The sequence below is a fragment of the Eulemur rufifrons genome, chromosome 20 (genome assembly GCF_041146395.1).
Source record: "Eulemur rufifrons isolate Redbay chromosome 20, OSU_ERuf_1, whole genome shotgun sequence".
In the NCBI taxonomy this organism is placed as follows: domain Eukaryota; kingdom Metazoa; phylum Chordata; class Mammalia; order Primates; family Lemuridae; genus Eulemur; species Eulemur rufifrons.
Window position 1 is genome coordinate 33,356,082 of NC_091002.1, and position 15,156 is coordinate 33,371,237.

A 15,156-nucleotide genomic window follows, 5' to 3' on the forward strand; every position below is an offset into this window, starting at 1 on the left:
ATCTGTGGTAGGGAAGGAGAGGGGAAGAATTAATTTATAAATAGTGAGTATAAGATTTTGGAGATGCTTTCATATATATCTTGGCTGTTCTTTAGGACATTTTCCATATGCTAGTGTTATCTTAAGTACAAGTTCAAAACATTGAAATATAAATTACAGTATTTAGTTGACCAGATTAAGTACTATTTAATATTATAGTTCTATCTTATTTTTAAACAAGTCATTGCTCATTTAGATTTACCAACAAATTTATAAATTTCATTACTTACAATTATTTCTTGTATCCATGTGTTCCTTAGTATTTCTTTCTGTGAGGGAGTGTAAGTGGTGAACTCTCACTAGATGTCTGTCTAAAAATGTGTTTTGGTCTTACTCTACAAAGGTATTTAGTTGGTTTTAGAATTCTAGGTTGAGCATTATTTTCCCTCAGCATTTTAAAGATATTTTTTCATTGTTTTCTGGTATCTGTTATTGCTTCTGAGAAGTGTTTTTGTTATCTATTGATGCTTAAAAACAACCTTAAAACTGAGTGGCTATTTTTCTTCTCCTTATCTCTCTGCATTGCATTCAGGGTGTTTTTTAATCATACCTCTTTCAGTTGACTAAAATCTCTTTATCTGTATTTAATCTTCTCTTTAACCTATTTATTTCTAGTAACTGTATTTCTTTCTTTCCCCCTCCCCTCCTCTCCCCTCCCCTTCCCTTTCTTCTCTTTCTTTTCTTCTTTCGTCTCACTCTGTCACTCCAGCTGGAGTACAGTGGTATTGTAGCTCACAGCCACCTGAAACTCCTGGGCTCAAGCGATCCTTCTGCCTCAGCCTCCCAAGTAGCTGGGACTATAGGTGTGGGCTACAATGCCTGGCTAATTTTTTCTATTTTGAGTAGAGACAGGGTCTTGCTTTTGCTTAGGCTGGTCTCAAACTCCTGAGCTCATGCAGTCCTCCCGCCTCAGCCTCCCAGGGTGCTAGGATTATAGGCATGAGCCACCACGCCCAGCCAGTAACTGTATTTTTTATGTGAGAGTTATATTTGGTATTTTTTTTTTAATTCAAATTCTATCAGTTCTTTTTTTATATACTTGCCCTATTTTTCTGATGTTTCCATTTCCTTCTTTTATCTTCTTAATAATTTTAACATAATTTATTTTATAATCTCTTTGATTGTTCTATTTCCACAATTATTTACTAAGTGTGTAATAAATTGGTCATTGAAATTGCTGGATTGTTTATGAGTTTGTAATTTTTGATTGTGTACTTGTTTTCAGTGACATTCCCCTGCCACACACACACACACACACACACACAGCGTGGAAAAACCTGTAAGCCCTGCAGAGCATTTGAGCAATTTCAAAATTTACTTCCGCTCGAGCCATTTGGTATTTCAGTGGTTTTGGACCAGAATTTATATTAATTTCATGCTTGGGATTCCACCACCTGTGGATAGCATGACTTCAGAATCCACAACAGAGTTTGGCGCAAACTTGGTGTTTTTTGTAATCTGCAAACACTCCCTCACTTCCTTGTATTCTCTCTTTGCTGGCACCTTTTCAGGTCTTGGATAGATAGCATGTTTCCATGTTGCTTGCTTCCCTTGGTCAGTAAGCAGAGATTTTTTTTTTTTTAGTTGCATTTTCATGAAGGTTATAATTTCTCAAAGGAAAGTAAAAAGCTCTATTGAATACCTGCCCCAAGCAATTTATAGTTTTGGTTATGGACAAACTTGCCTATATGAACCAGAAAATATTATATGAGGATATCTACAAATTGAATACTTATTTATGTGTCAAGCGTTGTATTTTGTGCTGACAGGATACAAAGAACTGTAAAGTTGAAGTTCTTCACAACTCCTGGTGCAGCTAACTGTCATGAGCTCATTCCCAGCTCTCCTTTATCCTCTGTACTTCTAGGGCTTTAGGATTCCAGCTCTCAGCCTTCCTGGCTTTTATATCCTGTTTCTAAATATTCTGACAACCAGGCTTGAGCCTTCCAAAGGGGTGATTACTGATTAGTACTGTTAGGGGTTTATTAATTTTAGTAGTCTTTTCAGAGAACCAGCTTCTGGCTTTGGTTCCCCCACCTCCCACCCTGTAATATACTTATTTTGTATTTTATCAATTCTTTTCCTATCTTTGTTATTAATATTTCCTTCTTTCTGATTTCTTTGGGTACATTTGCTCTTCTTTTTCCATTTTCTTAAGGTGGATGCTTACATCATTGGTTTAGAGCCTTTCTTCTTTCCTAACACATGCACTTAAAGCTATAAATTTCTCTGTAAACATTTCCTACTTTGTGTCCCTCATGTCTTGATAGGGATGCAGTTGAAGTAGGAATTTTGTTATATTCAGGCCAAAGTAATTTCTAATTTATGTTGTGATTTTATTTTTGATCTATCCATGGGTTATTTAAATCTAGTATGTTGTTTAAAGTATTTGCAAATTTTCTAATAATCATTTTGTTATTGGTGTTTAGCAAAGTAACTCTGTCTATTTTAGTAAATGTTCCCTAAGCACTTGAAAAAATGTGACGGTTTTCAGGTGCAGTGAACTATACATATATCTCACTTAAGTCATGTTCGTTAATTGTGTTATAAAAATCTGCTATGTATTTACTTATATTTTTGTCCACTTGTTCTATCAGTTGAGCAAAGTATTTTACACTCTTCAACTATGATTTTAAACTTACATACCTCTCCTTTTAGTTTTTTTGACTTTTGCCTTGCATATTTTGAGGCTATGTTATCAATAGATATGTACAGATTTATAATTGCTGTATCTGTTAAGTCTTTAATTATTATGAAATGTTTCTTTTTATTTCTAGTAATATTTCTTAACCTAAAATCTGCTTGTTGAATATTAGGATAGCCTATACTTAGGCTCTCCCAGCCAAACATATGGGTTCCTACTGGATTCCCAAAGCCTACCAGTCAATAAGCCCCACCCATGTACACAAAGTTTCCAATCATCATTTGCTTGTCTGTTTTAATTATGAATGGACAAAAGAGTACAGCACAGATTTTAAAAAAAACTTAGACTATGAGAAACAGAGAATAAATTGCATGAACAAGCTCAGAAAGGTAGAGAGATTCTAGGGAACAAAACACGTTAAATATACTGTAATTTGTATCCTCAGAGCAAAAAAGGAAGCTATTACGTTATGGCCCAGTTGAGTTGTATTGCCTGCGGTACAAAAGAGAGCCAATACACCGAGACAGCAGGGGCTGCAGCAGAGAACAAGTTTAATATTGCAGGGCTCCCAGTGAGGAGATGGGAGGAATTTCTCAAATTCACCTCCCTGAGAATTTGGAGACTAGGGTTTTTAAGGATGGTTTGCTGGGCAGAGGGCCAGGGAATCAGTATTACTGATTGGTTGGGTTAGGGATGAAATCACAGGGGTATAGAAATTGTCTTCTTGCACTGAGTCAGTTTTTGGGTGGGGGGGTCACTGGTCTGGTTTGGTGAGTTGGTACACTGGAATGCAGGATCTGGTAGATATTTCAAAGACCAGCCTTCGGTTTCACAAGGGTGATGTTATCTATGGGAGCAATGAAGAAAGCTGCTAATCTTTATGACCATCAGTTATGTGACTCCTAAGTAGTACATTGTTATAGAAAAGCAAGGTAGGGAACAATGGCTGGTTATTTTTTTTTTTTTTTTTTGACTATGCCTAAACCTTTGTGGAGTTCAGGCCCCTACCACAGTTCCTACTTTGCAGCCCTTTATTAATTTTATGAAGGGAGGTTTCAATTACATATAACCATGAAAGAAGATCAGTATGTTATGAACTAGGGACATTCCCGAGAATAGGAAAGAGCTCTTGTACATTAAAAACATGATAGAAATAAAAATTTAATAAACTATGGATGAACCTCAAGGAATACTTCCCAGAAAATAGAACAAAAAGATAATAGATAAAAATTGGGGCTAAAACACAAGAAAATTAGAGATTCAGTCTTGATATGAAAAATTGGAATTCTAAAAAGAAAAATAAAATGGTGGAGAGGAAAATTATTAAATAATAAAATAATACCAGGAGTAAAGAACACACAGTTCCTGTTTTAAAGGGCTGTGAGCACATAGCCAACAAAGTCAATGAAAAAGAATTTAGAGAAGATCTTAAAAAAACAAACAAACAACACAGATCACATACAGAGGATCAAGAATCATAACAGCTTTCTCAACATCAATTGCTAGGAGACAATGCAGTGGAACAATACTCTCAATATTCTGGGAAAAAAGGTTTCCAACCCAGAATTCCCTTCACAGTCCAACTTTCCATCCCATGTTATGGTAGAATAGAGACATTTTCAAAGATGCAAACTCTAAGAAAAATTATCTTCTGATACACTCTGTCTTAGGAAGGACGTGGTCTTCCAGAATGTGGGGGAGTAAGCAGACAAAGAATGAGATGTGATATCCAGGAAGTAGGGAACCCAACGAGCAAGGGCCTACGCAAATCCCATGATGATCACCGTATGCCTTGCCTAGAAATTTTAAGGGTGGGAAAGGGGTGATCATTAAGGGTCATGGCTGACACCCCTGTAACAATAGACAAGCTAACAAGGAAAAAGCATAGCAAATTTATTATGTGCATATGTGTATTGGAGTAATAGAAAATATGAAAGCTCAAAGGGCCAGATGGTAGACTGTTAAATACCCTCTTCATTGGGGAGAGAGAAGTAGGGGCAGCTGTAGGAGTAAGTGACAGAAATTAACTTGTAAATGATTCTTTTTGGAATTGGAATGAGCCTGAGAGACAGATACTATCTTGTGAAAAAGTCTGTCCAGGTGTGTGATTGCATTCCTCAATCTTCTTTTCCAAGATAGATAATTTGAGGGAGCAGATGGAAGGCAATTGTGCTCCTCTTTGGGGTCCAGTTTCTAGGTAAATAAGGGAACTTCAGAGAATGGCTTATCCTGTGCTTCAGTAGAGACAACGGATTGGGGGTGTTGGGGGAAGATCAGAGAGATTCAGCATGTTAAAGCACCATATTTCAGGGTATTGGTTTCTGAACTCCAACAAAAGTAACAAAAGTAATCAGTTAGATTAGAACAGGACAGAGGGTTCCACGAAAGATGTCTCCAACAAAACTGAATAAAATACCTCATATATTCAAACATATTGAGAAGAGAATTTTTTTAGACCTGTCAGAGAACATGGGAATGATTTAGTCATAGGAATACGGGGGAACTAAACAAAGGATGATGCAACTCTTAACTCTAAGTAAACAAAAGGTTGTGCAAGGTAGGAGAATAAGCATAGTATACTACATGGTTCAGCTTTGAACAAAGGTTACATTTCATAATACTGTGAACTCCAAGTTGGGGAAGGAGGCATGTGAGAGAGTAACATGTAAGCATTAAATTCTCATTTTCCATAGATAGTATGTAAAACTGAAAATAAGATATTTATAGTATAAACATAATATTTAGGAATGTAGTGGTGAATACCAGGTCACATAGCTAAGTTTTAGTGTGATTGCACCTGGTGAGTGAGAGCTAAGTTAAGGGTAGGGGCTGGATAAGGCAGAGGAGGCCTGATTTTGATGTGCCATTTTAATGTGTCTATGCAGTAATATAAAAAAATTGGGCTGGGCGCAGTGGCTCAAGCCTGTAATCCCAGCACTTTGGGAGGCCGAGGCAGGAAGATCACTTGAGGCCAGGAGATTGAGATCAGCCTGGGGAACATAATAAGACCCCTTCTCTGCAAAAAGAATTAAAAAATTAGCTGGGTTTGGTGGCATGCACCTGTAGTCCTAGCTACTTGGGAGACTGAGGTGGGAGAATCACTTGAGCCCAGGAGTTTAAGGTTGCAGCCCGTCTCTATAAACAAAAAAATTATTAATAAGTGAATAAATAAAATTTAAGAGGAATTAATTCTGCAGATTTTTCATACAGATACATCTACTTTCAGCTATTTGGGTTGAAAAGTATTAATACTTGGATAGAGCATGATTTTTAAAGTAAAGGAAACACTGATGAACACCAAGTAGTTTGCCACGTGATCTGGGTTGTTGATTCTAAGACTTCCCTTAGAATGGTATTAATTATCCACACAATCAACATATCCTTCTTCAAATGAAGAAAGGTCTTCTGACCTTCCTGCATATAAGTGCTTTTGTTTTTTTTCTTGTTAACTGCTGTGACCCTCGCCTTGAACTTTTTCTTATAACTGCCACTTTGGTGATTCCTTGGAAATGGCAGTAGTGCATGAGATGTCCTTGGAACTGGTTTTCAGGGTCTCTAGACTACTGGGCCACTGCAGCTTGTGGCAGGGAGCTATGGTCTATACTTCAGTGAGTTTTCTTGTCTCAATTGAAAGAAGTGGTAGCTGCTGGCACATACATCCCCAAGGCTCCATAGCAATCTTAAACCCGAACTTTGCACTCACCCCAATGTTTTATAAAATTTGCCAAATTAAAAATTCTTTAGGGTGGGGGAAAGATCTAGATCAGAGGTTGGCAAATTACAGTCCACACACCAGCTGCTTGTTTTTTTTAATAATGTTTTCCTAGAATATGGCCACTGCCATTTGTTTACATTGCCTGTGCTTTCATGCTACAGTGGAGTGGACGGTTGAGTAGTTGCAATAAAGACCTTCTTACCTGCAAAGTCTGAAATACACATACACACTCACACGTACAGATTTATGTATATAATATGTATAAATACATCTCTTATACTGCAATTCCTATTAGCCACAATTCAAATGCTTGGTAGGTGCAGTTGGCCGATAGCAGCTGTTTTGGACAGCACAGGTCTAAATTGTCGCATCCTCTTCACTCCCATTTCCTTGCACCTTGTCAGAGCAAGCATTCAACGAAGTTACCTTGGGTTAATCTGGCTGCAGGGGTGTGATAAATGAGCAAGGCCATTTCCTTAGCAGTGTAAGCAAGAAAGGGACACGGGCATTTCTCCATTAAAACTGAACTTCAGTAAAAAAAAAAAAATCTGAATAATAAATTATTTTGAAAAGTGTCATAACATGCATGGTGTCTACCTTGGGAAAGTTTATGTGTCTACCCCCTGCTTTAGAGGTATTTGAAAAAATACAGAATGTTGTCAGGCCTCACTCCTTGTAATAATTGCGTCTTATGATGTTATAATTTTAAATTTGGGGGTTCCGTGAAGCAGTACTGTGAAAGTTTCCTACCTTATTGTCTGTCTCTGTAAATCATTTCCTCTGCTTCCTGCATCTGTTTTCTTGGATTAGTTAGGTATTACACCAAAGTCTAGAATTCTTTTGGCTACAAAGCATACTAGGCTTCTTCCCCTCCCCCCCAACCCGCTTTATTGTGGGTGGGAAAATTTTTGTTGGGAGGGCTTGATTAATTAGAAGGGATTCCTGGCTTCCCCAGCAGTGGCAGCCTGGGAAGATTACAGAACCTGGCTTAGTGACAGGCCAGTCTGTATTTAAGGAAAATCTTAGACCCGCCAGATTTCTCTGGAATGTGGATCTGGCTTTGTCTTCCACTGGGAGTAATGACCCCCTCCTTCTCCTTCCCACCCATTCCAGGAGGCTGTAAGCTTTTACTTTTGCTCTTGGTAGTTGTCTACTTTTTACTCTGGGGGAGGAGAGAGCTGGAATTTTGGGGTAGGAAGCCTGAATCATTTTCTAAATCTAAAGTAAGAGGTTTAAAGTTTTATTAATGTTTAGAAGGAAAGGAGGGATTTTAATTTTTTTAAAAACTCCCCGCGTCTTTACTATCTCTGTTTTTCTTTCCACTCTTTTGTAGCAATTATAGTTTTATGTTCTGCTGTGAATTTCAGTTAACCTTAGTCTTTGCATTCCTTAGAACACCACAAAAAGAGAAATATGCTCAAGAATTGATAGTCATTTCCCCTTTGTAGTAAAAGTGAAGAGCCACACTTTAAACTTAAGAGTGGGGCAATTGAATAGCAAATGGGTAATCATTAGGCTAGTTTTGCTAGTTTGCTTCAAGGAATCACTTAAATCCTGTGTCCTAGGTTTCTTGGTCTACTTAAATGGGAATGTTGTACCATCAGGGTAGGAGACTAGGAGCCAGAGTTGAGACTGGATGTAGGGGCTTGCAGAATGGGTGCAGGTGTTAAGGTAAACAACCCTCAGGCAGAAGCTAACTAGAAGGGCTGATAACCATAGGCAAGAACTGGCTTTACCTGACTTATCAGCTATCTCTGCCACCTTACGAGAACTTTGGCTAATTGTAATATCATTTACATTGTGGTTTTAAAATTTCTCCACCCTTGAAATCACCATGACAGTTCCAGCAGTTTCGTATAAAGTATGAAAATGGGAGGGAACTCAGTTCTAGGAATTACTACCCAAGTTTTTAGTAAAGGCCAATCCCTGAGCCTTGGATAGTCCTCCCCTCAATTCAAAGTCTTCAAAAGACCAAAAACCACTTTCTCCCAGTGCAGCTGCTCTTTTTTGAGCCTGCCCACTCCCCTCATTGAGAGGGTACTTTCCTTTTCAATAAAAAGCTTTCACTTGGCTTATGTGGTATGTCCTGAAATTCTTTCCTCTCCCCCACGATCACCAAGAACCTGGAAAAACCTCCACTTGGAGGCTGGTAACCATGCTGACTTTGTTATTAATGCTCATTTGAAAACTGATGCATTTGTTTTGTGTATCACATTGAAAAAAAGATTTATGCAAATATTTCCGTATCAGTTGAGTTCTCTGGGTACTGATTTTCTACTAAATTTTAAGAATAAGACTGAAGGGCCCTAATAGAATTTATTACAAAAGTTTTTAATGGTTATATTCTTTACTAGAAATAAATGTGAACAAGGAGTGTGCATGCAACCATTATCCTTGAGAATGTTTTCACAAAGACATTTATCTTTGTGAAACTTCAAAATGAAAGAAGTACCTCTGCATTTCTTCTCCTGATTTGAACTCTTCACCTTCTATTTTCTCCTTAATTCTGTCTATTCCTTATAAGAGCTTTATGTTTTGTTTTTTTTTTTTTTGTTTTTTTTTTCTTTTTTTTTTTGAGACAGAGTCTGGCTCTGTTGCCCAGGCTAGAGTGCTGTGGCATCAGCCTAATTCACAGCAACCTCAAACTCCTGGGCTTGAGCAATCCTCCTGCCTCAGCCTCCCGAGTAGCTGGGACTACAGGCATGCACCACCATGCCCGGCTAATTTTTTCTATATATATTTTTAGTCGTCTAGATAATTTTTTTCTATGTTTTTTTTAGTAGAGACAGGGTCTTGCTCTTGCTCAGGCTGGTCTCGAACTCCTGACCTTGAGCGATCCTCCCGCCTCGGCCTCCCAGAGTGCTAGGATTACAGACGTGAGCCACCGTGCCCAGCCCAGCTTTATGTTTTAAAGACATATGTAGGTCAGTTAGAGTTTGTGTAGTGGTTGATGATATGCCCAGACTGATGTAGGCTGCTGTATTCTTGTTGTGTATTATCTATTCTATTGCATTACCCATATTAGAAACTGTATGTGTGCTGATAACTTGATAGAATTAAAATAAAATTGATAAAAGTTTACCAACAGTCCCTCAATGAGTTCTACCTAAGGTTTAAAGCTTTTAGGTGCCTTCTCACTCAGCAGGGCATTTGCTCTGAGTGTTGATGATGTTGAAACAAAGTTGTTGTTGGACTGGAAATGAACTTCGTTTTCCAAGTGTTCTCTCTGGCTTTCTGGCCAGACACCCAGTTTTCTGAGCTTCATTTTCCCAGTCCTTTCTTCATATGATAATGGATAAACTCATCTATTCTTTTTTTTTTGGATGACTAAAAAAAAAAAAAATGTTTAAATACAGCCCTGACTTCTCATCCTTTTTTCAGTCTCAACTTTCCACCTGCCTCTAAGAAGTTTCTACCTACTCTGATTCCTAAAACCTCGAACTAAGTCTGTCACAGTTTTTTTCCTAAACTGTCTTTTGCTTTGAAAGCCTCTGGCACAACCTTCACACACCTGGGGCTTGCCAAACGATGTCTTCTTGTCCTTCATTTTTAGTCACTTATTTCATGCATCCCTTTTCTGCGGAGTATCTTGACTTTGCTCATTCTCTTACCTTTTCTTACACATTCAAGCCTTTGTTATCCTTGTTGCTTATACTTCCACTTTAATCTCTAAGCGGTCTCTGTGCCTCTCTTGTCCTGCCATTCCAGTTCATCTAGACAAGTGCCAGGGTGATGTTTTCTTAACACCATTTTCATCACGTTGTGTTGTTTCTTTGCTTAAGCAATCAAAGTAATTCCTTTTGTTTAATCAGATCTAATGTAAACTCTCCAGTTAGAATTGAGACACTCTGATAGTTACTCTGCCCTTCCTCTTTAACTTTGACCCATTTTTTTCATCTTGGAACTTGGGAACGTGGCCCACCTATTCCCATGAAACGGATGCATTTGCCTTCCATGCAGTCATCTGGCCTGTGGTTTTATCTCTCTTGTTACTTCTCATCTTTTCTTCCTTGGCCATCAGCTTTTTCTAGGCTTGACCAGTGACTGACTTGCTTTTCCTTGGCTACATAATCTAAGCTTTTCCCTTGTTGATTGCCCTCTTACTTTGTGTTCCTTTGGCTGTTATGTGTAGCTTCTGTTGTCATGATTTATATGTATTCTCCAATTGTCTATATATATGTATTCATATGCTTGCATACACATTATTCCCCGAGAAGGAGGACCTGCGCTCTGCAGCTTTTGTATCTGCACAGGCCTTGAATATTCTGGAGCAATTCTGAGGTGCCCGATATCCTCACTTTCCTTGTTCCAAAGATGAGAAGTTTCTTTCCTCATGGCTCATGGAAAACGGGGAAGTCACTTGAGCTTTGTTATTTCTTACTGGTCTTTCTCAGTTCCAGTCAGGGAATGTTGTAATCTCCAATTTGCGGTACATTTCTTTTCTTAAAAAAAAAAAAAAATATTCGTCTCAAGCTATTTCTCCTTTTAGGAGTCTACAGTGCCACTTTGAAAATATTTTTTAGTATTATAATTCTTTTGAAAACCACCTCTGTTAATAACCAAGATGACTATCTGTAGAATTTGCTTCTGTATGTCCTTTAGAAAAGTGAATTATGTTAGTATAATGGTTTTAATTATCTGCACATTATTATATTTTATTTGAATTCACTCCTTAGTGTTAGACCTTGATAGTTTAATTTTTTCCAACATATATACAAAGCCTTGTGCTTTTATTATTTATTCTAGTATAAACATTCTTACTAGAAAAATAGACTCAAGATCTCTCACCAAATCTATGGACTCAGTAAGTTCCTTGGATTTTCTATGAGGGCTGTAGAGGGCATCATTGTTCTATGTTTTGTAAAGTAACTATCTTTCTGCAGACGTTGGGATCCAAGGGAGCACGGCAACCAAAGTGCTTTTACAATTGCTGGCTCATTCCTAAATTATTATGAAATCCTAAATGCCTGTTTGCCTGTGTGTGCCTATATTCATGGCCTGTTACGCACGTATATATTTAGATGGCTTCTGCCTTAGAGTTCTCCTCACTAGGATATACCACCACTCAACGCTGCAGTGGAAAACAGTCACAGCAACCAAAACTATCCAGAATGTCCTCTGGGAAAGCATTCTCAGAGTGACACAAAACTGCCTCCTGAGTGCTTCCTTTCCAGATTCAGGAAGTTGGAAGTGATGGGCTGAGAGAAAGGATCTCCTTTGGCCTTTGAAAGCTTTGGGACTCTAGCCCAGCTCTGGTCCTAGCAGTAAAGGCTGGAGGGAGTTCATTAAGACTTTAAGACTGAGAAGAAGTCCCTGAATACACTGCTCTTCTTACTCACCTTTCCTTATCGATATCACTGCTGTTAGTTTGGGGGATGCTTGATTGAGGAAGTGAGGGGAGGGGTGGGGATTGAGAGTGTCCTTGCCTTCTATAGCCCCAGGGAATCCCATAGAAATAATATTCCACTGAAACGGCCCATTTGTCCAGCAGTCTAATCTTTAGCCAGATAATGTAAATATTCACAGCGTTTACTTGTCCTTTTAGATACTTTTTGGGTAGTAGCCTTTTGGAATATCCATGATTAAGTAACATAGGAAACTGGGCCTCTGTGTGCATTGCTTCATCCCATGTGAGTAGCATGTGACAATAACATTCTGATTTTAAGACTACTAGAAACATCAAGTTATTAATAGTTATCCTTCAGCCTTACATGGACACATGTGCTATATTTTGTGAGCGTAATATGAGATGAAAAAAGAATGTCATACTATTTGTTTCACATCGGCATAGCATTACATAGATTCTGGCGAGGCATGTGCTGGGAGTCTAGTGTACAAGTTCTCATTATCTGAAAAATTCACTACAAATTATGGGTTAGTATTGAGATCATGTCTGGTTCTGAATTTCTATGATTCTATATAATCTATTCATGTTACTCTAGGTTCTTTTGTATTATAGTAATTCTTGAAATTTAGATCATCGGGTTTTTGAGGAGGGGATTCTAGAAGATGAAAATAATATCAGAATTTTAATCAGGATTCCTGAATTCATGTTGAGGTTACACTTGTGAACATTGGATGACTTTGGGTGAATTGTATTACCTCTCTGAGTACCCATTTCTTCAGCTATAAGATAGGAATAATAGCACTATCTGTTTCGCAGGGTTTCTTTTGGGTGTCAAATTAGTAATAAAATACATAATGCTGTGGAAGTGTTTGGGGAAATAATATTTCATGTATGTCACAGGCCCTCAGCAATTATTTTATGGTAATGTTCTATATAGTATTAGAAGGATTTGGCTTTGACTTCTTATTTGTTCCTGGTCTCATAATTCTCTGGAGTGAGGACTAGTCTAATTCTTTTCATATACGAGTTCTTAATTAGGAAACCTTTATTTATCTCTGCCATGCAAGGCCCTGGGTTAAGCACCAGACACACAGGCCAAGGCTGATGATCACCCATTCCTACCCTCAGGGAGTTTGCAATGAGAAATTAAAGTGTCAAACTTTAAATAGCAGTAAGTTAGTGAAACAGAGATACCAGAGCACCCTGCATAGCTGGGTCGTGACCAAATGAGTAGTAATTTTGTCTAGACCAGTTTCTAAATGGGATCTTGTGGCAAAGCCATAGGTCAGTCAGTCTGTTGTGTGCCCTAATTATTTGTGAGTTTATACGATGACTTCAGTGGCAGGTGGCCAGGATTAGAAGTTGGGGGGATTGGATTAATTTCGTCGTTGCTATTGATTCCTGTCTAGGGACAGGTCAGCTAACCTCCTTTGTTTCCGTTATCTGTATCTGTGTAACAAAGCAGTCCCAATATTCTCACAATTCAGTGGGTCAGAAAATCCAGCCGGGCACTTTTTCTGCTTTATGTGGCTTTGGCTGGGGTCAGTCGCTTGGATGCATTCAATTACTGTCTGTGCTACAAAGCTCAGGAAGACTTCATCCACATGTTCAGTTCTTCTCTGTGATCCCTCTCTCTCTTTGCAAGATGTCTGTCTCATCATTCAGTAATTTAGCTTGAGTTCCCTTATAGCGTGGTGGCTGGTTTCCCCAGAGGGCATGAAAGTAGAAGCTGCTTGGCTTCCCAAGGGCCACATCTGGGACTGGCCCACTGTTACTTCTACCATATTCTATTGGTTAGCAAATCACAAGGTCAAGAGGAGAGGAAATAGAGTCTGTTTGTTGATGAGAGGAGCAGTATGCATACCCAAAGGAGGGGAGGAAGTGTTGATGGCCATCTTTGGATACTATTTACCATAGTTTCCCTATCTATTAAATGAAGTGTTGAATTAGGGAGTCCCCAAGGGCCAGTCTAGCCCTACATTCTTAATACTAAAATTCTTATTTGAGGAATTTTTTGTGCATGATGTAATGTTGCAGTACCCAACTCCTGGGGCCAAGGACCAGTACCGGTCCATGGCCTGTTAGGAGGTGGGATGCATGGAAGTGAGCAGTGGGTGAGAGAAGGTTCATCTGTTTTACAGCTGCTCCCCATCGCTCGCATCACTGCGTAAACTATGCCTCCTGTCAGGCCAGCAATGCATTAGATTCTCATAGGAGAAGGAACCCTACTGTAAACTGTGCATGTGAGGGATCTAGGCTGCACACTCCTTATGAGAATCTAATGCCTGACGATCTGAGATGGAGCTGAGGCAGTGATGCTAGTGCTGGGGACCAGCTGCAGATACAGTTATTAGCAGACAGGTTTGACTGCACAATAAATGTAATGTGCTTGAATCATCATGAAACCATCCTTCTCCCCACCACCCCCGGTCCATGGAAAAATTTTTTTACATGAAACCGGTTCCTGGTACCAAAAAGGTTGGGGACTGCTGATATAATGGAAATAATTTAGGCTTTGGGGGCAGAAAGGCTTGGGTTTGAATCAGGGCCTTAACATTGACATGTGCCTTGGGAAGTGACTCAAGTCTTCCTGAGCTTTTGTACCCATCTGTTATAAAATAGGATTAATTTAATAGGGTTAATATTAATTCCTCTCTAGGATAATTGTCCATCCTAGCACAGAGTCATCGCTCAGAACGTGTTAGCACTGTTCCCCTTTCCCATCTTTGTTACCTGATATGGGCCTTTTTAAAGCCAACAGTAGTTTAAAAAAAAAAAAAATGAAAATTTTTTGTTTCATTCTGATATAAAGAAGTTTAGGCATTTAATTGTGTTTTGCAGGTACTCAGATATTTTTCTAAGAGCAGGAGTTCAAACAAGGCTAAGTTTATCTGTTTTGGTGTTATAAATTATCCTTAGACCATTGTTGCGAATAAGAAAGCAGGCCTAAAAATAACTACTTTGAAAATGCAGTTTGGTCCCTGAACAGCTGAGTTATTTGGCATTTCTGATAACTTTTGTCTGGAAGACAGAAAAAGCCATCTGGAGTAGCCAGGGTTCAGTCTGGCTGTTTTGGATCATGGTAGTGCTTGGCCTCTGGACCAGGCCGGATAGGTGACACTGGGGCATGTGCTGCTACTCCCATGCCACTAAATGGTTGAAACCACACGTGTCAGAAACCTCAGCGATCATGGGGAATAGAAGAAGAGAAAGACTGTAGTCTCTAAAGCGCTAGTTCTCAAATTGTGTCCCCTGGACTAGCAGCTTTAGCATCTCCTGCACTAATTATAGTATTTTTATCATACTGTTATTGTGAGGGTTAAATGAAATGATGCATGTTTACATAGTATTTAGCACAGTACCATTTTAGTAAGTGTTAGGCATTATCAAAAATATTCATCATCATCATAA

At 38.7% G+C, this 15,156-nt stretch overlaps 1 protein-coding gene across 1 annotated transcript in view; it reads left to right on the forward strand.

Moving 5' to 3' along the window:
* SLX4IP (SLX4 interacting protein) overlaps positions 1-15,156 on the forward strand; it is a 183,677-nt gene that overhangs the window by 21,005 nt on the left and 147,516 nt on the right.